The sequence below is a fragment of the Agelaius phoeniceus genome, chromosome 14 (genome assembly GCF_051311805.1).
Source record: "Agelaius phoeniceus isolate bAgePho1 chromosome 14, bAgePho1.hap1, whole genome shotgun sequence".
NCBI lineage: Eukaryota > Metazoa > Chordata > Aves > Passeriformes > Icteridae > Agelaius > Agelaius phoeniceus.
This window is the reverse complement of record NC_135278.1, coordinates 5,061,320-5,086,632: the sequence shown is the minus strand read 5'-3', so window position 1 is coordinate 5,086,632 and position 25,313 is coordinate 5,061,320. Positions and strand designations below refer to the sequence as shown.

Below are 25,313 nucleotides of genomic sequence, written 5' to 3'. Positions count from 1 at the left end.
AAAGAGAAAATGCACTGAAGCAGAGGAGCCTTTGTGTGTGATGCTTCCAGCCTGGGGCTCCTGGCCTTTCTAGCAGAGAGGCTTAGTTTATACCTCTTTATAATCTCTTCACAATCAGCTCCCAGCTCTGCTGCCTGTGCCAGGGTGGCCCTGGGGGTGCAGGGTGAGGAGGGGACTCTGCAAACTGCAGAGTCTGTGTGTGCTCATCAGTGCAGTGCATTTGCCAGGTGTATGTGTATATATATACATATATTTTTAGAGGCACACCTGCCCACATGGACTCTGTTTTCAACACGTGGGTGTATAAATGCTGCACTGAAGAAGCAGCAGCACCTGTTTGTGTACAGCCCTGTAACTCCTCACCCTCAGGGCACCACAAGCTGCTCACCTGGGGAAATGCTGCAGGAACAGCACCACAGAATGGCCTGGGTTGGGAGGGATCTCAAAGCTCATCCAGTTCCAGCCCCCTGCCATGGGCAGCAGCACCTTCCACCAGACCAGGCTGCTCAGAGCTCATCCAACCTGGCCTTGGACACCTCCATGGATGGGGCAGCCCCCTTACCATGACCTCCCCACTGTCACAGGGAAGAATTATTTCCTAATAATCAATCTGCCCTCAGTCTGAAAGAGACAGGGGGACACAGAGCTGCTCCTGGCATGCCCCAAGGTGCCTGTGGGACCATGCACACACTGTCCCCAGGAGATAGCCCAAGGGACAGCTCCATGCTGGTGCCCCTATTGCCAGAGCTCCCAGGGTCACACTCACCCAGCTGTGGCAGAGAAGGGGCTGCCAGCACAGCCCTCTGGGCCCTGGGTACCAGCTAGGACCAGAGCAAGAGGCAGGAGCTCATTCCCCACGTGCTGTGGGTGCCCACAGCCCTGCACTCATCAGGGCACTTTGAAAGCGCCTGTAATGACAGAAACGCCCCAGCAGGATTCTAAACAAGGCCAAATCATTTCTAACTATTGGTGTCAGAAGCTGGCCAGCTCAGGCTGGTGCTGGCCAGGTGCTGTGTGCAGCCCCAGGAGATGCTGCTGAAGGCACAGCAGTGCTGCACCCCGAGCAGCAGAGCTCAGCACTCGTGCTGCATAGGGATCTGATGATTTTCTGAGTTCCTGCTGTAGTAATGAGCTTAATCAGCCCATGCAAATCAGTTTCCATTTGAAACCAGCCTTATCTAATGGAACCCACTCAGTATTTGCCTCCTGGAGTTTTCACACAGATCGATCTTCCCCGTTGCAGGTGTGAAAGGCAACTGGGGCAGGGAATGGTTTCACCTTTCCCAGCACTGGACTGCAGCTTGGAGCTCCGTGGCAATTTCTCAGCTTCATTTCTCACATTCTCATTGTTCCCAGAAACAAAGGGAATTAGGCTCTGAAAACCTCTCTCCTCTGGCAATGGATTATGTCCTTAGATTACTGCAGCCATTCAGAGGAGCGTTTGGATAACGGAATTTACACAATTTAGCCCTTGGTGCCAGCAGGTTCAGCAGGAGAGCCCCTCCACCACGGCCTATTTTGAATAAGCAAATCAACCACGCACAGGGAGATTCATTTTGTAAAGTGCAAGCGGAAAAAGCAATGCCAGTTCCCATCCACTCCTGGCTGACATTTTATTTAACAGGTTATTCATTTGCCCCAGCGTCCTCAGCAGCAGCAACAACCACTGCCACCTCCCATAACTCACTGCCAGCTCCTTTCCCAGGTGCTCCCCCTCCTCCCCAGAGGTAATTAGCAATTATGAAGGTGTTACACAGCAACCCACCCCATGCTGTTCAATGCCACAGCCCCAGTGCTGGCTCATGGGCAGCACCATGTCCTCCAGAGCCAAATGATACCCCAAACAGAGCCCAGACCTCATCCCTCAGGCTGGATCCTGCCAGGGATGCAGAAGCCTGAGCCCTCTTCAAACCTGTGGGACAGTGTTGCCCTGAACTCCTGGGCTGGAGCCCAAACTGACCCATCAGACCTGCACAGACCCTCCCCAGCTCTGCACACCCTGGGCCAGGTGTTGTGGGGCCAGACCCCAAGGTGTGCACAAAGCCACTGGTGGAACCCAGGACATTGCTCTGGCTGCCCTGGGTGACTCCAGACCCTGGCAGGGGGCTCAGAGACCTTGGCACAGAGTCAAAACCACCTGTGCCTTTGATTATCACCCATGGAAACAATTACCAACCTTGTGTGAGGAGTTACAAGCCACAAGAGTTTGAGTAGAATGATAGTTAATCTGTCACAGGGGGAAAATGTAGAATTTTGGGGATTTAGAATGGGGGTTCAAGAGGCAAGATGGAGGAATCTGGGCATGTCCTGTCCTTCTTCTTTTTGTCCTCCATCTTCTGCTGGGATGGTGGCACTTTTGGATTGGTTTAGAGCAGAGACAGACTGTCCAACATAGGTGATAGGTATTGGAAAATTATTGCAAATAAAGTACACCTAGTTCATAGTATAAAAACTAACACCACCCCAAGGGCAGTCAGTGTGCCACAACCCAACCTGCAGGACAGACCTCAGCCAGAGAAAGAATTTTATAGATAAGGGAAAATAAACAACCTTGAAAACCAGAACTGAGGAATCTTGACTTCTTCTTTGGTCGTGAGGCTGGGAAAAAGAGACTTTTTAATACCTCAGGAGCCATTTCAGCAACACAAAACCCGAGAGGCCACCAGTGAGTGAAACCCCTGAGGATGCTCACAGGTCTGCTCTGAGCCCCTGCCCACACCCAGGACCCCTCCTGCTGCCCATCCTATTTATTTCCTGATCTCCAGAGCCCTGCTGTGGTGCTCTGGCTGACCCAGCAGGCAGGGCAGAGACAGAGAGCAGGTCTCAGACTGCTCACCATGCTCCAGACAAGGCTCAGGCAGGACAGATGCTCAGCCTAAATGAGCCCTGCCAAGGGGGAAAAGCCCTGTGGCAGAAGGTAAAGGAGGGTGTCTGGAGGGGATGCCTCAGTCCTGCAGGGAAGGGGACAGGGCTGCAAGGAGCAGCCTCTGGGCAGGGAGTGTGGGCTTGGAGCAGGCAGCTGCCCTGGGGAGCACAGCCAGCACGGCTCTCCTCACCAACTGCACTGCACTCCTCTCTTTCCCCCCCCCCCCCCCCCTTTTTCTCCAATTTATCTTTTTGACACTTTCAATGATGCTTCTGCAGACTGAAAACAATAGAGACAGACTTTCAGCCAAGGCAATTTCAGAGCTGAATCAAAGCTAAAATAACCTAGACACAGAGCAGCTGAGCAGAGACAGCTCAGGGAGGGGGGACAGAGCAGTGCAGGTGCCCTGTCCCTCTCTGCAGCTCCCTCTCTAGCAGAGAGGACAGGAGCTGTGTGTCTCAATCTCCCTGCCACCCCTTTCTGGCCCTGCTGGCACCATTTTCCCCTCCCCTGGATGCAATTCCCACCCCAAATCCAGCCCTGCAGCTGGGTGAGTACCTGCCTGCCCAGCACACCAGCTCCGTGTCTTGCATAGCAAGCAGTGCTTGCTGTCCTGACCTTACAGCCTGCAGAGCTTCCAGGTAGAGATTTTCATTTTTTTTCCCCCCCTACAAGTGCTACTCTGCTGCTCTGTGAAGGAGGTGGGAGGGACAGACAGACAGACACACAAATGGGGAGAGAGGGAGGGAGGATGGGCTGATTCTGCCAAGTGAATATTGCAAGTGGACCCGTAACAAGGCACAAGACACAATCCTCAGCATGACTCAGCCTGGGAACACATTCTGCTTCCCAGTCCCACTGCCAGGACTGGCACAGCCCCACTGCTCATCCCACAAGGAAGCAGCCCATGGCTGCCACCCCAGCTCTCCCCCCAAATGCATTTCACAGCCAGGACAGGTAAACCCAGGCAGCTCCTGGGAGCTGAGCATGGCAAAAGCAGCCAGGAAAACGGGGGCTGATGCTGTGCAGGACAAGCTGTGAGTGGCTGACACGCTGCTGGGTCTCTGCAGCCCTGGAAGCAGCTGTCAGAGCCTGTGTGGTTCCAGTGCCTGCCTCCCCAGACACACGGGGAATCTGCTCCCCTGGGCCTGTGCCACGTTTGTTTCCCTCTCAGAGAGAAGGGGTTTCAGCTCTGTGAGCCTCAGTGCTCATCAAAAGCAGCAGGCAGAGCAGAGAAACAGGAGGTACAGGATCACAAGCATCCCCCAGGGCTGCTCCATGGGGGCACCCTGTGCCCCAGAATTGCTGCCAGGGGACAATGGCCCATACAGGACACTGTTCACACCCTGGGTGAAGTTCAGCAGGCTGGGAAAGGCAGCACTGTGTCCTTCTGCTCCTACATTTGACTTGTGAAATGCCACATCCAGCTCCAGGTTTAACTGTGGGGCTGGGCAGGAGCTGCCTCAAGAGCCTTCTCTGGGCCCCACTGAGCATCCCCCAGGGCTCAGTGGCTACCCCAGCCCCAAAGAGCCTGTACCCTGCCCTTGGGCACTGTGGCAGCCCCAGCTTGCCTGGGTGGGTGTGAAACCCCTCACTGGGCTGGCAGGCAATGCTCTGCTCATGCCAGAATCTTCTAAGGGAGATACTCAGCATCCCCTCCTTGGTTTAGGGGGATGTCAGACCCCCTCCTCCTCCTCTCTGCCCTTGCCCCAGCTGGCTCCATCTCTCTGAAGGATCCATCCCAGTGCCAAGTGACATGTTCCTGATCATTTGAGGACATGCAAATAAGCCCAGAGCCCTTCTCCCTCCCCAGACAGGGGAGAGCATTCCCCTCCCTGCCTGTGTGCAGCCAACACCGTGCTGTGCCAGCCTGTGACAGCTCTGGAGATGCCATGGCAGCTCTGGCTGTCCCAGCAGGACGTGTCAAACTGTCACACTGCATTAGCTGCAACACATTGCTGCACAACACCCTGCAGCCACCCTGCCACGGGGCTGTGCCACCCCTGCCATGCCACAGCACTCAGAGCCTGGCACGTGGGAGCCCCATCACCTCTCTGGGCAGTGCCCAAGGGGTGCCAGCCACTGCTTTTGGCACCTGGCTCCTTGCATGTCTTCTCCTGCAGCAGGACACTCATGGCAGGCCATGGCAAGCTAAAATCACCACCTGGCTGCCACTGAAGTGTTGTGATCTTATTGTAAAAGTTCCATACCTTCTTGGTGATTTCTCATGGGCATCTCCTCACAGCACTGACCTCTTCTTCTTCACAGCACAGCCAACAAAACCTCAACTCTCTTCTCACCCAGCTACCCCACTCTTTTATAGCACTCATCCTCATTGGACACAGCTGTGCCCTGTTAAGGGCAGGCCTGTTCCTAATCTTTGGTGATTAGCACAGCTACAACTCCTTAGGGGTGAGATTACCTTCTGCACTATCTTTATTTTCTTACATTCTATCCCCCCACACTGAAGCACCAGGAGCTGGGGCAGGCACGGGGGTGCAGTAATCACAAATCCTCTGAACACAGAGAGACACAGCTCTCCCAGGATTTTCCTGTTAGAAAGCTCAGAGAAAGAATTAAAACACTTATTATCTCAATCTCTGCACCTGGCAGGCAACCTCTGTTTCTTAAAGATGCTTATAAGGAGGAGTTGTCCCTTCTTGACCAATAGGTGAGAGAAGATTCCTAAAGGCCAATCAGGTCTTAGGTCCACCATTGTTTCTGTAAGAACTGTGAATTTCTAATAATAAAATGCATTTTCATGCCTTTTCATGATGGAGTCTCTGCATCACCTCTGTCTGTCCCTGACACCCCTTTGGTGATACCGGGAGAAGGATGGAGATGGAGGTACCATGCTACAGCCCAGCCCACCTCACACCCACCCTGCAACACCCTCCAGGAACCATCAGTGGTGGCATGGAGAGCCTGGCATGGGGCAAAACATCTCCTCATGTCAGTGCTGGTGGGGTTCTGAGGCCTGTGGGACACAGCCCTGCATCCCCTCCCTTGCCCTGTGCCCTGGAGCTGCTGGAGAGTGAAGCAGCCAGACCTGCCTGCAGCACCACTGCTCTGCCTTCACCAACCAACACTGGAGCAAATCAATTTTGGGGCAGGCTGGACCCTCTGCAGGGCACTGGTAGAGCCTCAGAGGAGAGGTGGCCCAGTTAGCAGAGCAGCAGCAGCTCTCTCATGCAGCATTCACATCCAGAGAGCAGCGCAGAGCCGGGACCAGCACTGCCCCTGGTCCCCACAGCTGTCACCTTGGCACTGCTGGAGAATGACAATTCCTAGCCACTGGTGGCATGACATCAGATGACTTTGTCCTGGGTCACAAGAAGCAGCAGAGAGCTGAGCTTGGCCTCAGAGCCTGCTGTCCCTTCCTCTGCTGGCTCAGATCGATGCTTCGAGGCAGTGCCTGGCTCTGGGCAGCTGTGAGGTGGGGTTAAGCTGCTTGGGCTCCAGCTGCGCTGTAAATAACACAAGAGGCAGCTGCAGCTCCTGTAAGATCAGGAATGCCTCTACCTGACACTCTCACTTTGGCCAACAGCTCCAAAGTCACCTCCCAGGAGCATGGACAAGGAGCCACCAGCCCTCGCTGCCTCCTCGTCATGTTCCAGGCACAGCTTCTCCCATTTCCTGCTTCACTGTTCAGATTAAAATCCTTCTGTTAGCCTATAAAAAAGGTAATCAAAACGATAACAGCATCAATCAAATGCTCTCAGCAGATGAGCCAGTTGGTCCTTCCCTCCTCCTGGCTGCCAGCAGCTCGTTGTCATGGGTGGACAGGAGCTGCAGGCTCCATCCTGGGGACATCCATCTGGGAGAGCTGGGCAAGGAGTGGGGAGGGTTTCAGCTCCCACCTTGGGATGCTCTGGCACCCTCTCAGCACTCAGCCTGCTGGCAGGGAGCTGCATGGGTGCTGCAGAGGAACGAGAGCTCATGGACTCCCCCTGCTCAACACAAACCCAATTATCCTTGTGGCAATTAAAAGGGAGGAGAGACAAAGCCCTGTGGCCAAGAGCAGCTGCAAATCCTGACACCAGTGCCAGTGGTGGAGGAAGGAGGAGCAGATCCCTGGAGCCATGGCTCTGTGCCAGCCTGGGCACACACTGGGGATGGATTACCCAGCAGCATTTTGGTACCACACATCTGCAGGGCAGACATAAGATGCTCCCAAGTCTCTGGTCACCTTTTTACAGCCCCACCAGTCCTGCTGCTGCAGACAGAGTGGTCAGGAGATGTTGGAGGCTGCAGGCAATACAAAGCTCAGGGTCCAGGGGCAGTTTCCAAATAATGGCTGGTGGTGGCATAGGGCAAAACATCTCCTCATGCCAGTGCTGGTGGGGTTCTGAGGCCTGGGGGACACAGCCCTGCATCCCCGCCCTTGCCCTGTGCCACCAGCCCTTCCTGTGCCCTCGAGCTGCTGGAGAGTGAAGCAGCCAGATCTGCCTGCAGCACCACTGCTCTGCCTTCACCAACAGACCCTGGAGCAAATCAGTCTGAGACAGAGACACCGTGCTGGGGATGGAGATGTGCTTCCCATCACCTCAGAGACACCTGACACCCTGTGCAGGATGGGGACATCAGAGACTCCTCTGCTCCTTCATGGGGAGACAGGAGCAGCTGTCCTTTACAGCATTGTAAAAGCAGGGAGAGAAAACAAGGCGGACTCCATGAATATCAGAAGGCTAATTAATTACTTTATTATACTATATTATTCTATACTATAATTAATTACTTTAATATACTATATTATTCTATACTATGTTACACTGAACCTGCACAAGCACCCATCTGCACTGAACTGACCAGAATCTTGTGACTGTCAGCCAACAGTCCCAAAACACACGTGGACTCAATTGGTCAATGAATCAAAATACTCACACCAGAACCAAACCAAGCAAATTCCTTCAGGTAAATAATCTTCTTCAATGCATTCCACTTGTTCCAAAACACAGAAGCAGTAAATGAGATGAGAATTGTTTTTTTCTTTCTCTGAGGTTCAGAGAATGTGAATCCCAGAAATATCCTTGGGAAGCTGTGCCTTGCTTTTCTCTGTGGAGAGAAATGTGACCAGAGAGCAGGGCTCTGCAGCTAAATCACACAGGGACTGAGATACCCACAGGTGTTGTGCATGGCCTTTGCTCTTGATGACAAGCAGGGGATTCCTGGGGAAGCAGCCTGGGCAGGAGCTGGGCTAACAAAGTGCCACCTCCTCAGCAGAGGGGCTGCAGGAGCTGTGCTCAGCACACCTGGTGCTCCAGCCATTGCCACAAGGTCCCTGTGCTGGAGGGGTGCCCGTGGGTGAGCGAGTGATGAGGCAGTGTCAGCTCCAAGCTCCCCACGTGCTGATGGCTGGGAGCCAGCAGCATCCCTGACCACAGCTCAGCCTGCTGCAAAACCCACACAGCCTGCACCCCTGCTGACACCTCATTTGCAGCAATCCTGCCAGGGGCAGGCAAACACAGGCAAGTCATCAGTATCACATCAGCAGAGTGTCTAACTGGGATCTTACCCTGCCTGAACGGGCAGCAAGGGAAGATGTTCCCTTTTTATTAAGGGATCTCCTCTGAAGAGCTGAAATAAAGCATCTGAAGAGCTGAAATAAACCCCAGCATCTCCCTCTTACAGAGCCAAGGGAAGGCAGCTGAGACTGGAGCATCCTGCTTCTCTCCCACAGCCTTTCCTCCTCCCAGGAGGAACCCACAGTTCTGGAAAGGCCCCCACACCCTGGGAATGCTCTCTTCCCTCCCCTGGCTCAGGCCTGGTTCCCTCTGCAACTTGAGGATTCTGACTGAGGAAAGCATATTTTTAAAGAAGAAATAACAACCAAAACCCAGCCTTTTGCTGCTGTTACCCTTCAGTGGGGCACACCCTGTGCTTTGCTGGCTGTGATTACACAGACCCCATGTGAACCCCCACAGCTCCCAAGGTCTCTCCCTGTGTCCCCACCCCAGGCAGGACCAGGTGTCTCCTGCCTCCTCAGAAATGTCCCTCTCATCAGTAGGGTCGCAGCAGGAACACACCCAGGGCTCCTTAGCTCCAGTTCTCTGTACAGGCAGTGAAAAGAGGAGTCTCATGAGCGCTGCTCAAAGGTGATGCAGCAGCAGCAGCCAGAAGCATCACCAGCTGCTCCATGCACAGAATACAATTCCCATTAAAGGGAACAAAAAAGCAAAGCACAAAAAGCAATGAAGCACTGAAGTGCTTCACAGCATCCTCTGCCTCACCAGAAGAAAGGGCCCTTGCAAATGCTCTCTGCAAATGCTGCTCTGAGCCCCCACGCCTGGGAGAGGCTCCAGTGCAGCCTCCCCCCTTCCCACCCTGCTCATGAGATGGTCTGGGGGCCTGCAATGAGAAACCTCCATGGGGTTTGGAGCCTGTGAGGAAAAGTGGTGGGTGCAAAGCAGTTTGAAGTCTTCCCTGCCCCTGGAAGGAATCAAAGGGGTCTGCAGGGTGTGGGACAAACAGTGCTGGCACATCCCAGCACCCCAGGCTGGATTGTCTGGGAAGAGGGCAGGGACTCCATCACATCCAAGCCCACACAGCCAGCCCCAGACCACTTCTGTCAGGAGAAGGACCAGCAGAGGAGTCACAAGGGCTTGTTAATTGGGCATTCTGCTAATGGGAAAGGTAATTAAGGGCTTCCCAGAGGCCAGCACTGGCACCTGGATTTAGCAGCACTGTTCCCTTGGGGATGGCAAACACAATGTAAATTCCCAGAGGATTAAACTTGAAGAGGATATCCAACTAGCAGGGAGAGAGGAGAGGCCAGCACCATAGGAGGGATGGTAATTACAGAATTACCTGCCAGCCTTTTAGGACAATGAATGACATGAAATTTTATATAGATAAATAGAGCCAATACAGCTGGGGGAACAGTCGGTGCTAGGGTAGGAGCAGCCTGTGCTCTCGGGCTGATGCACACAGGAGCAGGGCACAGAGGATGGGGCAGGCAGGACAGGAGCTGGGTTTGCACGGCAGGGCCACCCCGGGGATGGTGGCAGTGCAGGGAGTGGGACAGAGGCAGAGAAGGAGGCAGGGATGGCTCGGTGAGCACTGAGATCAGTGCTGCAAGGAGCCCCAGCCCTGCTTAGCAGGCAGCTCAGGCAGCACCAGGCAGGAATAGGACAGGCTGTTTTCCCTCTGCAGCCAGGGAGCACAGGGATGCTCCAACCTCTGCATCACCTGGCTCCTGAATCACTCCTGCCCTGACCCACAGGCACGCCAGGAGCTGTGCACAGCACACCTGGGCTTGGCAAGGCACAAGAGGCTGAATGCAGCAAACCTGAGAGCAGCCTGCAGAGAGCTGGCTGCCTGCCTCTCCTCCAGGACCAGGGGTGCCCGAGCCCTCAGAATGTCACCATCACATTTTCTGAAAAATCCTCTTTGACCAAGATTCTTCTCCTGGGAAGCTGAGAAGCCTCAGAGAAAAAGGAAAACAATATTGTCTCATTTGCTTCTCCTGTGTTTTGCTGCTTTGGAATGTGGTTGGAGATTGTTTATCCAACATGTGACTTGTTTTTGACTTAATGACCAATCACAGCCAGGCTGTGTCGGACTCTGAAGAAAGAGTTATGAGTTTTTCATTATTATTATCTTTTAGCCTTCTGTCTGTATCCTTTCTCTATTCTTTAGTATAGTTTAATATAGCATAATATAATATAATATAATATAATATAATATAATATAATATAATATAATATAATATAATATAATATAATATATAATATAATAGTAAATTAGCCTTTTAAGAACATGGAGTCAGATTCATCAACTCCTCCCTTCGTTGGGGGACCCTGAAAATACCACACAGAGCTGGGCATTTCCCCTTCTCCCTGCCACACCCCAGCCAGCAGCTCCCTCCTCACAGCTCTTCCAGCCTTTGCCAGTGCTGGGAAACTGTTGTTTTGATTTTTAAGATTTTTTAAGCTTTCTAATGTTTACATTCTTGTAATGAATCTTTTTACCAACTTTCTGTAAATAACTTATTGTTTTGCATTCTTTTACAAAAGAGGAGAAATATGATAGACTGTTGGTTTGCCCAGTGTCATTGGAGAGGTGGCACTTGGTCATAGACATCTTTTATGGAAAATCCTTTCCTTAGGATTTTTCCTCCTGAGAAGCTGAGAGGCCTCAGAAACAAAATGTAACCAATGGTTATCTGCTGCTGTGGAATGCAACAGGTGCATCTGGGATTGGTCTCATGTTGGTTGTTTCTAATCAATGGCCAATCACAGTCAGCTGGCTCGGACAGAGAGTCCAATCCACAAGCCTTTGTTATCATTCTTTCTTTTTCTATTCTTATCCAGCCTTCTGATTAAATCCTTTCTTCTATTCTTTTAGTATAGTTTTAATATAATATATATCATAAAATAATAAATCAAGCCTTCTTAAACATGGAGTCAGATCCTCATCTCTTCCCTCGTTCTGGGACCCCTGTGAGCACAATCACAGCACTTTCACCCTCCAATCCACTGTCACTTTTGGAAATCTATAAATGCTGGAGTCAGAAATGAAATCTCCCTTTTTTACCTTGAGAACAGCAGTGTGTGCATGTCCTATAATGACAGGGAACACCAGGCTTTGCTGCTTTTTGCTCTGGAGCAGGCTGCCTGCTTTGCCTCCTTGGCACAGGGAGCTCCCAGCCTGCCCAGCCCTGAGGTCAGGGTGCCAGGCTCCCCATCCCAGCCTCTGCCACTGGGAGACACCCCCTGGGCTCCTTGGAAACGCTGCCAGTGGGAGCTGCCACTCAGTCAGGGAGTGACTCACGCTGCTGGGCGAGGGTGGCACCGGGCCCTGGCTGCCACTGGCCCGCCCAGAGCTGCAGTGACAGTGACACGGGGCACAGAGCCAGGCTCTGCCCGTGCAGTGCCATCCCTGCAGTGCCAGAACCCAGGACATCCCTCTGGCTGTGCTGTGTGCTGGTGCTCACAGGGGTCCCAGGACGAGGGAAGAGATGAGAATCTTGACTCCATGGTTCAGAAGGCTGATTTATTATTTTATGATATATGTTATATTAAGACTATACTAAAAGAATAGAAGAAAGGATTTCATCAGAAGGCTGGCAAGGAATAGAAAGGAATGGAATGATAATAAAATCTTGTGACTGACCAGAGAGTCCGAGACAGCCGGACTGGGATTGGCCATTAATTAGAAACAACCACATGAGACCAATCCCAGATGCACCTGTTGCATTCCACAGCAGCAGATAACCATTGGTTACATTTTGTTCCTGAGGCCTCTCAGCTTCTCAGGAGAAAAAATTCTAACAAAAGGATTTTTCATAAAATATGTCTGTGACAGTCCTGGTTGGCTTTGAGCCCCTGCCAGCGGGATCAGAGGCCTTGGCACAGAGCCCAAGACCCCTGTGCCTTTGATCTTGACCCATGGAAAAAATTACCAACCTTATATGAGGATTTACAAGCCACGAAAGTTTAAGTAGAATGATAGTTAGTTTGTCACAGGGTGAAAAATCAATTTTTGGGGTTTTTAGAATGGGGGCTCAGGGTCCCAAGATGGAGGAATTTGGGCGTACCCTGTCCTTCTTCTTTCTTCTTCCTACCCTCCATGTTCTGGGTGATGCTGGCACTTTTGGATTGGTTTAAGGTAGAAGCTCACTGTCTAACATAGGTGATAGGTATTGGGAAGTTATGGTAAATATTGTACACGTAGTTTTTAGTATAAAAAGATAAGACCACCCCAAGATGGTCAGAGTGCCTCTGTCTGACCTGCTGAACAGACCTTGGCAGGCCAGAGAAAGAATTTTATAGATAAGAAACCATAAACAACCTTGAGAATGAGAATGGAAGAGTTCTGACTCCTTCTTCGACTGCTGGGTTAGCAAAAGAGACTCTCTGACACATCTGGGGGTCACTCTGAGCAGCAGAATCCTGAGACTGCAGCTGGGGGACAGCCCCAGGCCTCCCACCCTGCTCCACTGGGCTGGTAGCTGTAAAAGCACTGCAGAGCCAGTCCCAAGGGCTGCTTTTCCGTGCCACCACATCAGGGAGAGAAGGAATGGCCCTGGGAAGGGGCTCCTGCAGACAAGGACACCCTGTGTCCCACTGCACTGGGGCATCTCCTCCCTCCCAGCTCAGAGGCTTTGGGACTAAGGGGAAACTGAGGCACGGGGGGAGGAGAGGACTTGCAGCAGATCACTGAGGCACAGAGGCAAAAGGCTCTTCTGATCCTGCTCAGCCCAGGGGAGGCATCCCCCAAAGCACAGGGCAGCAGCCCAGGCACTCCCCTTTGGAAACCACCTCCCTGCCTGGCCTCAAAGATAGCACAGGCTCCTCAAAACCCGATGGGATGATAAGCACCTCTTCTGAAAGGGAGCAATTACCACAAAACACTGATTATGCAAATACCTTGGTTACCAAAATGATGTTCCCTGAATTCTGAGTAGGAAAGAAAAGAGCCGTGGAGAAAATTTGTTTAGCCAAGAGCTGCATCACATCTATTTATAGTGCTGAGAAGTGGAGAGGGACCTCCCTGGGCAAAGAGGCTTTAGGAGGCCACCACAGCCTGGTGACCATCACAGCAGGGACAGAGATGGTGCGTGGCATTTCCCTTTCCTCCCAAAACACTTCAAGACACATTCTCCTTGCAAGAACAAGGAAACTGAGGCACAGAAGCAGAAGGCACTTGGCCAATGAGACCCAGAGTGCAGAGAAGAGGCTGAGGTGCTGCCAGGAGCAGAGCAGGGCACCCCACTGCTGCCCAGTGCCCTGGGTGGGACAGGTCAGACCTCCCAGAGCTGGAGCAGAAGCGTGGAGAGAGGCAACAACAGAGAATGGCACTGGGGGAAAAATACCTCCATAGAACACCCAGAATGGGCTGGGACAGCACAAGGCTGGTGGGAGTAAGGCTCAGGGGGAACCTGTGAGTCTCAATTCACCAGGCAAGGACTGTCCTGCCACAGCACAGGGGGACAGTGAGATGGGGACAGGGACATTCCCAGGCCTGGCACCGCTGGCTTGAGAGCAGCAGGGCTCAGTGTGCCACCCTGTCACAGACATCTTTCATGAAAAATCCTTTCCTTGGGATTTTTCCTCCTGAGAAGCTGAGAGGCCTCAGGAACAAAATGTAACCAATGGTTATCTGCTGCTGTGGAATGCAACAGGTGCATCTGGGATTGGGCTCATGTTGGTTGTTTCTAACTAATGGCCAATCACAGTCAGCTGGCTCGGACTCTGTCTGAGCCACAAGCTTTTGTTATCATTATTTCCTATTCTATTCTTGGCTAGCCTTCTGATGAAATCCTTTCTTCTATTCTTTTAGTAGAATTTTAATATAATATATATCATAAAATAATAAATCAGCCTTCTGAAACATGGAGTCAGATCCTCATCTCTTCCCTCATCCTGGGACCCCTGTGAACACCATCACACCACCCTGCACAGCCCTGGCTGTGCTCTGCTGCCTTCTCCCAGCATTATCCCCTGCCACCATGGGTGTGTTGTGGTGCCACAGGGGTGAGGGTGGCTGCCCCACTGCTGAGAGCAGAGCCACAGGGGTGGTGCCATCCTCGGTGGTGCCAGAGGACCCTGGCAGCCATTCCAGCTCTGTGAGCAAGGCAGCTTTGGGAGGATCAGGCACTGACCTGCAAGGATAGAGGGTAACACACAGAGACAAGGGCCCCCAGGCAGCACAGCACAGCAGGGGTGGCACCATTCACACCTGGCCACCACCCTGTGCTCAGTGCAAGGTGGGACTAAGAGTGGCAGCTGATACGACACCGGTCTGCCACAGCCATACAGCTTCCCTGAGTGGGGACAGCTGCCTGTCACCGTGCTGCTGGAGCCACCAGAGCCTGCCACGGGTCTGAGCCGCCAGCACAGCACCCCTGCCCTCAGCAGCAGCCACCCTCTGTGTCCCACTGACGTCACACGGGGAGGAAGGACAGCTCATGACGCAGTGGATGCCAGCAGATCCAGCCATGAGAGGCTGTTTCCTACCCTGGTGGAGCACAGAAGCCATAAGTCAGCAGGAATGCTCCTTGCACTGCTGCCAGGCAGATTTATGGCAGCACAGGCACTGCTGTGCTGGTCCCAGCAGCCCCTCCCAGTCTGTGCCTGGAGCAGTGCCCAGTGCCAGTGTCTCCCTGGGCAGCACCCTGCCACTGCTCACCCAGCACCCGAGGTGACACCCAGCACCTCACCCGGTGTTCCAGCAGCTGGGGACCCATCACCCAGAGGCGGTGCTGGGCTGAGCAGACAGACAGACAGACAGACAGACAGCCCATCTGCTCCTGACTGCCTGGCTGTGCCTGCACCTGGGATCCTGTGCTGCAAGGCAGCCCCAGCCCTGCAGGATGGCCCTGTCCTCCCTCCTCCTGTCACAGCCCCTCTCTGTTTGCCTTGTGCAGCCCTGGCACACACTGGGAGTGTCACAGATAACCTGGTGTCCCTTGCCCAGCACTTGTGTGGCTCCCCTGGCTGCTGCCCTGGGCTGAGGGGCCACCCTGGGGGCTCTGGCAGCAGGCAGGGGCTCAGCCCACACCACAACACAGAGGAGCTGCCAAGTCACCCATTTTCCATTTCCAGGGTGAAAAATCTGCCTGAGGACCAGGACTTTGCCCATTTGGTCCATGACAGCCATTGCCTCTTGAAATCCATCTCTGGATTTGAGTGTCCCAATGACACACTCAGCAGTTTATTCCCATGCACAGGGAGAGATGGAGCTCACCCCCAGTATCCTCAGGCAAGTCTTCTCTTCCACAGAAAGCTCCTTGTGGCCTCTGCACTCCTGCAAGGTCACACTTTTTGTAATTGCTCACAACCACGTGTCTGTCGGATTTGTTTTTGATCACCAAAAAACCCAATTCCTCCTTATCTCCCTTGCCATCCTGAGCTGACACTGCCTGAGAAGAGACAGAAAGTTAAATTCACAGCCAAGGTAAGAAAAGCCAGATGTCTCCTGCTTGCAGAGCCACAGCAAACAGCACAGGCACCTCACAGCTCCCCTGTGACACCAGTAATCCACCTGCTGCCAGCTCAGCTCCTGACTTCTCTCAGTTAGCTCTGACTCTCTTACTCCTTCCCAAAATCAAGCATCCTGAGCTCTGCTGGGGGCAAGGGGCTTGCTGGAGGTGCCAGTGCAGGACTAAGCTCAGTTTGTACCCCCTTCACATGGAACAAGGCTGGCCCCCACTGCTCCACCCTGCTGGGGACCAAGGGACAGCTGGCAGTGCCTGCTCTCTCCTCCTTCCCATCCAACACCCCACAGGCTGCTCCTCCACCTCCCTTCTCCCCAAAATTCCAACCCTGCATCAGCCCAAGGAGCTGATGTGGAACCTGAACATGGAACCTTAACCCAGGCAGGGAGGGTGGCAGACACAGCTCCTGCCATGGCTGCACACCAGAGACTGCCCATGGAGACTGTGCACAGCTGGCTGGTGGCACTGGAGCCTCCAATGTGGGCAGACTGGACTTGTTCCCAGCTGTCTCTCACACCCCAGACAAAGGAAGGGCTTAGCTTTGGCCATCAGAGCTCAAATCCTGGTGAGCACTGCCATGGCATCTCTCCTCCCTTGGGCTCAGGTTTCTGAGAGGTCAGAAACCCTGGCAGGAGCACTGCTGGCCTCTCCCACAGCACCAGCTGGCCACAGGGAAGTGTCCCAGCACTCCTTGCCATGCTTTTGCTGATGGGGATGCAGGCAGAGATCCTGCTTGCCTCCTCCTGTGACCAGTTTTCTGCACCTGAACCCCTGAGCTGCCCACACAGCATCCATCTCTCCACACCCCATCTCCCTGTGTTTTCACTACCCTCAGGACAAACAGCTCAGGCATCCAGGCAGTAAAATCCCCCTCTGTTGCACTGGAACTTTTCCAGGCACCATCATGGTCCTCTGGAGATGCTTAGGGATTTTGGCTGCCAGTCCACTTAGGGACACTCACCACTAGATCCCTCCCAGACCCCAACCAGAGTGTAGTGCTGGTATCTGTGCTTGCCCCTGGGATGGAAAACACTTACATGGGGCTGGAGAGCAACCAGCCATGGTAGGAACCATCCAGACACCCCTCCAAGCCTTCCCCTGAGAGAGCTAGGTCCAACCCCAGCAGCTGGTGGGAGGGATGTGACAGCCAAGGCAGATGTGACACTGATGGCAGCTCCTGGTCCACATCAGCCTCCAGGGCTCTGAGCAGCAGCAGCAGGAGCATTTCCAGCTTGTTCTTGTCAAGGAATGGAGGGAACAACCTCCACAGTGCTCCATGTGTAGGGACAGAGTGCCCCAGGTGCCTGTGGACATTGCCTTCCCACTGCTCTCCCCACCTGAAGGCAGCACTGGCTGGTGACTGCCAGCACTGAGCAGTCCCTGTGGGAATGCCCCCATTGCAGCCCAGTGGGTGCAAGCAACAGCAAAGTGAAGAGAAGGGGATGGATGCTCCAAGGTGCTGCTGCCCATGGAGGAAATGGGCACAGAATTCAAGGGAGCATTCAAACATTGGAAATAAAGAGAGGCAGAGCAAGGAAATATGACCTGAAAGAAGCAGTTAAGCCTCCAGAGAGAAAATGCATGGCATGGATTGAGGCTGGATAGCTGCACAGGCAGGCAGACCCACTGATCCACCCAGTGCCCTCCTCCCTCCTGTCCCCAGGTGAGCAGAGCACTCGTGCAGGCTGTGACACAGCTGAGCAATGCTCAGAGAAGGTGCCAAAGCTGCAAGGAGGCCCCAGACACAAACTCTTTGGGGCAGGGACACCTTTTCCCCCCTCTCCATCTGCCCCAGCTGAAGATCTGGCAGGAGAGCAGTGCCCTGCATGCCAGGGCAGCAGAGGGGAACCAGCAGAGGCTGTGGCAGCACTTGTGGCACTACTGATGGCAGGAGGACATTGGTGACACCACACCAGCCGCCCTTCAGGGCTGCTCCTTTCCATAACTCCAATTAATATCACAAACCTCTATCAGGAGTCTTTCCAGCCTCTGAGTTGCCTGGAAACTGTTTGCTGCAGCGACTGACAGCTGCTGCCAGGAGGGCTCAATGCCAGCCCACTCCCCAGGGCTGCCACCACAGAACCTGGGGGAACAGCCATGCTCCATTCCCTGGCATGTGCCAGCAGCCAGGGGATTCAGGGATGAGCTGGGAGCAGCTCTGCCACGCGCCAGGGATGAGAGAGCCTGGAAAGGCTCGAGGGCTGTGAGCCTTGGTTTAGGACTTGGAGATCCCACAGCTAAGGCTTCAAAATGTTCCCAGCCCGAGGGAAAGGGAAAGTTTCCAGAAAAACATTCATGGAAAAAACGTGCTCAGCCTCACAAGATTTATTTGGGGAAATCTGGACATTGAATTCGATCATAAAGAAGTCAGAGAGAGGGTTTTGCTTTATGGACAAAGTATTGGTGTGGGCTTAATGGTGAAGTCACTGAGACCTCCATAATACTCCATGAATAATCAGGTATCTCTTCCAATTTATAGTGTACCATAAAGTGCTGCTACAGTTTTGGAGACAGTACTTCTTTTATACTATAGCAGTGACAAAAAGCATATTTTACTGTAGGAATGGCAGTGTAAGTATATTTATCCACTGGCCAGAATTCTGTGGTACACTTTCCTATCTAATGGCTGCACACACATACATACATCCCAGATTTACACCCAGATTTTCCATACTTTGCTTTGAAATTTGCATAATATGCGAAAATTCCTGTATAAAATGGAGAAGAGCATGGAGCAGCTCCTGCCAAACCAGCCACTGGAATTCAGCACTTCTCTGTCTCACACTGCTCATGTTTCCCCACAGTGACAGCACCCTGGGGATCCTGGAGCTGCCTTGGGGATCCCCCCTTTTAGCTCAGCACTTCCAGGGAGAAGGAAAGCTGAAGGGGAGGTGGATGAGGACCCCAGGGCAGGAATCCCCAAGGGAAGAAACGTGAGGGGAGCAGGTTCTGCCAGTGCTGGTGGAAGGCATCTCCAACAGCATCCCACCTGACAGCTTCCTCCATCGCCCCAGTGAAGCACTGCCTTTTCTTCTGGAGAAAAAATGTTGTGGATTACAAGTCTGATTGATATGAATATGTAACAACGCTGCTTTATTAATAGCAGCTGCATTATCAGTTTGCTCCCTGCTATTGGCAGGAGATCTGGGACAATATGTGGTTTGAACACTAAAGAGAAATGCAGCCTGCAAAGGCAGCGAGATCATTTCCTGCCTTTTCCCCTGGAGCTGGCCAGGGTGACACGGATGCATCCATGGCTCTTCCTGCCTGGGATGGCTCCAGTGTCCATGGTCCTGAACACAGCCACGGCCATCTGCACAAGGATTTGTGCCCAGTGCCCCCAGCACAGGCAGGAGACACCCCTCCAAGCCAGGAACCACCACAGCCAGCTTTAACCTCTGCAAATTGAGGTCACTTGGTGCAGAGCATCATGCAAATCTCCCCGGCACGGGTAATAAACTCCCTTCGCAGTTTGCTTGCCTTACTCCCCCCATCACCACCCTGGAGGCATTAATGAAAACAAGATTACAAAGGAGATTGGATTGGACATATATCTGGTGTGCTATTTTAGCTGTAAATTATGCCAGCTTCATAAAACCCCAACTGTTCTTTCCTGAGATCCTGCATACATTGGCTGGCTAAGATCAAGCAACCGGCGCTCGCCGCGGGCAGGCACTGCCAAGAAAAACGCTCAGAGGGTCCAAACAGGAGCAAGATCTTACAGTGCTGCATATCCACACACATTTATACACATGGAAACATAGGCATGACAGCCAAGAACTTCTCGTGCCCACTGATCAGCTAAAGTGACACAGACAGAGATCTTACAAGCCCCTACTTGTAGGGGCTCGCCGGGCTTTGGCGAGCTGACCCTAGAGATCATCTGAGCTGTTTCAGCTGCCTGTGATCACACTGCTGACACTTCCCTCAGCTTTAGGTAACCCCAGGAGGGAGCAGAACATCAGCCAGCATGGTCCAAAGCAAGGCTGGATGCCAGGTATGGGACATGGGGCCCTGTCCCTGAGTGAGTGTGAGTTAGCAGACGTGGTGAGGCGAGCAAGGCTGGCTCTGTGGCAGCCACAGGGCTCCCAGCCCCAGGGAGGGCAACAGGGCTCTGCAGCACCAGGGCAAAACTGCCCCAGCCTGAACTTTGCTACAGCAAAGCCAGCAGGAGGCTTTGCAATTCTTCTCACGAGCATCACCGTAGCTTGGCCGTGCTCCACGACCCTGGAGGACAGAGCAGCCAGGGCTGAGCTGCTCCAGGGAGAGCAGGGGTGCTGCACAGGAGGAAGGACACAGCTCTGATCACACCCTGCTCCACTCCCTGGCCCTCTCCTGGCTGCCCCCACACGAGGGGCTGGCTCCATGCTAGGAAGGCACGGGCAGTGCAGGAGCCTTGGCAAACAGGGCCATGAGCAGTGAGCCACACACGACCCGGCTGCTGCAAGCACTCTGCCACCTCCGAGGGACAAGGGCCACTCTGAGCCCCGAGGGGACACAGCCCCACAGCCCTTGGGAGCCCTCCTACACCCACTGCTGTTACCTGGAGGGAGACAGCTCGAGAGCCGCAGCACACCTTTCCTTTCCTGCCACACTCCCATGGCTCCACCTGGGACACGGAGCTCAGCCAGGTGCCACCACAGTCCCCACACGTGCCAGCTCACAGCCTGCACTGCCAGCACAGAGCTGGACACAAGGCAATGCCCTCCCTGGCAGGATGGGTCTCGTCCATCCTCCTCTCCAGCCAGTCCCTCTGGATGATGCTACAGCAGAGTGAATTTTGCACATCTTTCCCAAATCTCCCACATGAAGAATCCCTGCAGGGTCAGTGACCTTTGAGGAGACCACACAATTTGTGGGCAGACACCTGCACATCTTCTCCAAAGGCAGAGTCCAGAAGCCTCCCTGCAACCACAGAGGCAAAGCAAGCTGGCAGAACCTGCATCACAATGTCACCTGTCAGGAAGAAAGGGACACACGTTCAAGACTGGTCAAGGCAGCACAATAATGCTGGGCAAATGTGACAGGCCCATAACCAAAGACCCTGAGGTGCCTCTCCAGTGGAGAGCTGCATCTTCCTCACATGGACTCACACGTGTGTCCCCACCTGCAGCAAACCATCTCTGCACGTTCCTCTGTGCCATTCACCACCAGGAGCTGGCACAGGACCTGCCTGTGTGTGCATGTATCTATTGATACAAACCCAGGCTTCCTGGGCAATCAATAATGCTATTTAAGAGATAAGTCTTGCTATTGACTGGCTGTTGAGCCCAGCTCTTGCTTAATTTGAAAGAGAGGGAGGATGACGAGGGAGCTCTGAAGTGTTCCCAACGTCACCAGGCATCCATGTGCGTGCTCAGGCTGTGCAGGCAGGGATGGAGGGGTCAGGGATGGAAGGGTCAGGGATGGAGGTATGGCCAGGCAGAAGCACAGCAGTTTTTCCACAGTGGAGGATCTGTGCACTCTTAGGGAGAAAAGGCCCATCTGTGAATGCGTGTGAGCACTCGCAGTACTGAGCAAAAATTAAATCTGGGCACGCTGTTCCCTCAGTGCAGCTGTGGCTGCACCAGATTTGAGGCTCCTCTACCACCCCACACCCAGCCATGGTGTTCTGATCATCTCTTCAAATGGCATGAAAGAGGTTCTTGACTGCCAGGTCCTCAAAGGTGGCTCCTGGTCATTGTCCTGGCTGTGGAAGTCTCTGCTCTGGCACATGCAGGGCCTCCCCCAGCCCTCTCCTGGCTCTCCATTTTCAGGGAAGACAACTCCCACCATGACAAGTGAGAGCAGAGCTCACTCAGCCTCACAGAAGGCTGTGAAGCAGCCATCCCTCTCTTGCCTGTGGAGGACAGCCAGCCACAAGGATTAATATCCAGCCAGATCAGAGATTTCCAGCCCTCCAAGAAGCAGGGAGCTGCACACACCCCCAGAAGGAGCCACAGAAGAAGAATGACTCTGTTTTAGGTGGATCAAGTGGAAAAAGGTGTGTCCTTCAACAAGCCAGTGCCCAAGGCCACTGCTTAGATGAGCTGCATGACTTGATGGGGCCATTTTTCCTTCCACACTCCCAAGTGCTTCTCCCTGGCTGGTGTGGGTCCATGTCTCTGTCCCCTGCTTCCAAAGCTGGGGCAGCCCAGCAGCCTGGGTGCTGTGGATGGGGAGGACACACCCAAACAAGCCCTGCTCTGTCAGGGAGCAAAAGGCCCCCTTATATCAGCTCCTCTCCCTCCTGCCATTGCAGCCTCTGAGACATCACCCAGGGATGTCCTAGCACAGGAAGGTGGCATCAAAAAGCATCTCAGCCCTGGGAGGTTTGGGCTGTTTTCTGCCCCATGGTAGGAGAGGTGGGAGCAGCCTTGCTGCCCCAGTGGTGATGGGGGGACCCATTCTGTGGAAGACCCTCAGATGATCTGAGCCTTGCTGCAGCCAGGCTAGAGACTCCTCAAGGCAGCATCCAACCTGACCTCTATCTAAATGCTTTTTTCACAACAAAACCATGGAGCCTGAGTGCTGGAGCTGCCCTGGCAAAGGACACAGAACTCATGGGCATGAACCAGGAGAGAGGCTTGCTACTGACTTCAGTGGGAGGGAGGAAGGACCAGTGCTAAGGCAAAGCTGAGGACTGGAGGCTTTGTCCTTCAGTGTCAGGGTGCAGCCACCAAGCAAATGATAAAAGCATCTTCCTGCTATCCTGGGGCTGGCCTTGGAGGTAAAATCCCAGCTCTGCAGGTCCACAGGCAAGTCCCAGAGCTCTGCTCAGCCCCAGCACTGCAGGTCAGCTCCCAGGAGCTCAGGTGGTGAGCATGAAGGTGGCTGGTGCAAACAGCATCTTCTCTCTCTCAGGGACCTTTCCTGTGCTAGGCAGGGCTTCAGTTCCAGTTCAAAGCTCAGACTGCCTTGGTCTGAGGCAGAAATGAGCTCCAAGGCTCGCTGCAACCTCACTGTTGTTAACTGCAAGCCTGTGGCTGCCCTGCTGCCTTAGGAAGATTGAGGTCCCTGTCCACCCTAATACATGTGGCACCTCTTTCCTTGCCCAGCCTTGTCTCCAGCCCTGCACCCCTTGGTTTACAGAAGGGACCAGGCCTGAGCCCACTTCTGTTGCATGCACTGTGCTCCCCACACCTCCCACTGTGCCAAGAGAACGTGGGTTTGCATCTGCTCCACGGGTCCATCCTTAACAAGTGATCCCAATTCCCTTGAGCTGACAGAGCTCCCTGGGCAGCTGAGTGAGCTGCTGGCAGCAGCACTGGCCCCCAGGGACCTCACACCAGGACAAGCCCCATCAGCTGGGGCTGCAGCAGGGCCAGTGCTTGGTGCCAGCAGGGCTGAAGCCCTGGGAAGGGGCAGACATGCTCCAGCTGTGGGATACTGCTGGCTCAGTGCTGTCCATGGTGGAGCACCCAACCAGCAGCACCCTGAGCCCCCTCATGGGCTGGTCCTGCAGCAAGGCTGAAGTTGTGCCTTCCAAGCAGAGCTGCAGCACGGTGGCTGTTGCCATGCCAATCAAGTGGGCAGCTGGCACGTTGAACTGTCAATCCAGGAGAGCAGCCACGCTCCCCACCCATGCCAGGGTGTCCCAGGGGGGCTGATTGCCCCCAGAGGCTCCTGCAGCAGCATCACAGAGCCTGAGGAGCTCAGCTGCTCCCAGCACCAAGCACTCCTCCGTGCAGGCAGAGCACCCAGAGCCAGTCCCCAGCACCCCAGAGCCCAGCTCCAGCCAGAAGCTGTGGACACACATGAGCAAAGGCTGTCCTGGTGGCTGTGAGGGGACAGCCACAGTGCAAGGAGGCAGCAGCATGGCAACAGAGGCAAGAGGAAGTTCAGCATCACGGGGGTCCTCAGCCAGAGCCAGGGAGTGGGAGGCTGCAGGCTCAGCACAGGCTGGAGCTCCAAGGCACAGGGACAGGGCCCAGGAAATGACCACAGGGGATGTTAGAGCCAAAAACCCCCAATTTTTAATTAAAAAAAAACCCGGGATGCTGTTTTGTTTGCTGCTCAGGTGCAGCAGGAGCTCCTCACTGCAGGACAACATGGATGCCAGCAGCTCGTGGATGGGTTTGGAGGGCTGCTAAAGCCCAGGAGCATCCTGCCAGGGTCTGTGCCCTGAACAGGGGCAGTGCCAGCCCTCCCCCGCACTCAGCACCTGCCCCCTCCCAAAGGTGGGCCACAGGCTCAGCTTGCCTTGGGCTTCACCCGGAGACACTCTGCCCTCGAGGCAGCCTCATGGCAGCAGAGCTGCTCACACACAAGAACACACATCCCAGCTCTTCTCTCCTCCACCTTTCCCTTGTGGACACGGGGAAACTGAGGCACGGGAAGGCTGAAGGTGGCACACAGCCCTCTGGTTGTCATCAGAGAAGAGAAAGGTGAGAATGTTTTCAAACTGCACTTCCTCAAAAGCAAGCCACGTCTCTCTACCAGTTCTGCTGCCGACAAGGAGGAAAACTCATCCCATCCAAATTGCTCTAAAATAGGAAAATGAGCAAAACCAACCAAACCCAAACAAGCCTCAAGCCAGAAGCCAAGTGCGTTTGTCTCTGTTCTTTCAGCTCCATCAGCCACACTTCACGATGGCAACTGCCATGATACCAGACTAATAGCAGAACACTGTCACCCAGGAGCACGCCAAGGTGACCCGAGGGGGAACTGGTGGAGCTCCCTGCCCCGAGCCCCACTTTCCGTGCTCAGCCTTCCCCGCCATGGGGGAAAGCCAGCTCAGGTACGTGCGGTGCCCGGCTGCACCGATCCGATCCAGCCCCTCCGGCCACATTCCTCCTGCCGCGCATCCCGGCGCGTACCGCCCGCGGCTGCACCGTGCCAGGGCCACCGAGGCGGCGGCAGGGACACGGGGCACGAAGGGGGGACCCCATCAGCGGCACCCCGGCACCGGCAGAAGGCCACAGGCACATCTCCAGCGGACCCAGCGCAGGACGAGACAGAGCTCCGCTCCGGCGATGGCTCCGGGCACCCCGCGCCCAGGAGCGGGCATCCCTTGCGACCGAGACGCGAAGAGGCGCCGGGGAGGGGGCGGCAGCTCCCGCCTCTCGCGGTCCCCTCGGTGCCGCCGGAGCATCCCGGGGCAGCGGGCGAACTCCCCCGGCGGCGCGCAGGACCGACGGCCGTCCCCGGGCACGGCCGGCAAGGGCTCACCTGGGCTCCGCCGCCGCCGCTCCCTCAGGAAGCGCCGCGGGCTCGGCGGGCGGGCGGGCAGGGCAGGGCAGGGCTCCCGCAGCCCCCCGCCGCCGCCGCCCCCATGGCCCGCCGCGCTCAGCGCTCGGACGGGGCCCGCCGCCGCTGCTGCTGCCGCCGCCCCGCGGGGCCCGCCCCCGCCATGCCGGCCCGGCCCGGCCCGGCCGCTGCTCCGTGCCCGCGGCGGCGGCGGCGAGCGCGGTGCGCGGCTCTGCGGGGCGAGGGCGGGCGGCGGCTCGGCGGGGCGGGGCGGGGCGCGGGGCGGGCGGAGGCGGGCGGGCCCCCCCGGGCCGGGGGCTGCGGAGCCCTCACGCCCCC

The 25,313-nt window shown here is 54.8% G+C and overlaps 1 protein-coding gene across 6 annotated transcripts in view; it reads right to left on the bottom strand.

Annotated features, from left to right (window-relative positions):
- Positions 1-25,313, bottom strand: part of FRMPD3 (FERM and PDZ domain containing 3) — a 66,170-nt gene that overhangs the window by 40,266 nt on the left and 591 nt on the right. For 4 of the 6 annotated variants that reach the window (XM_077186115.1, XM_077186118.1, XM_077186117.1 and 1 more), the window contains exon 1: positions 24,957-25,228. The exons of the other annotated variants lie outside the window; for them this stretch is intronic. The gene's annotated coding sequence lies outside the window, so the exon portion shown is untranslated. Of the gene's footprint in view, positions 1-24,956; positions 25,229-25,313 lie in introns of those variants that run through there. 6 annotated transcript variants of the gene reach the window in all.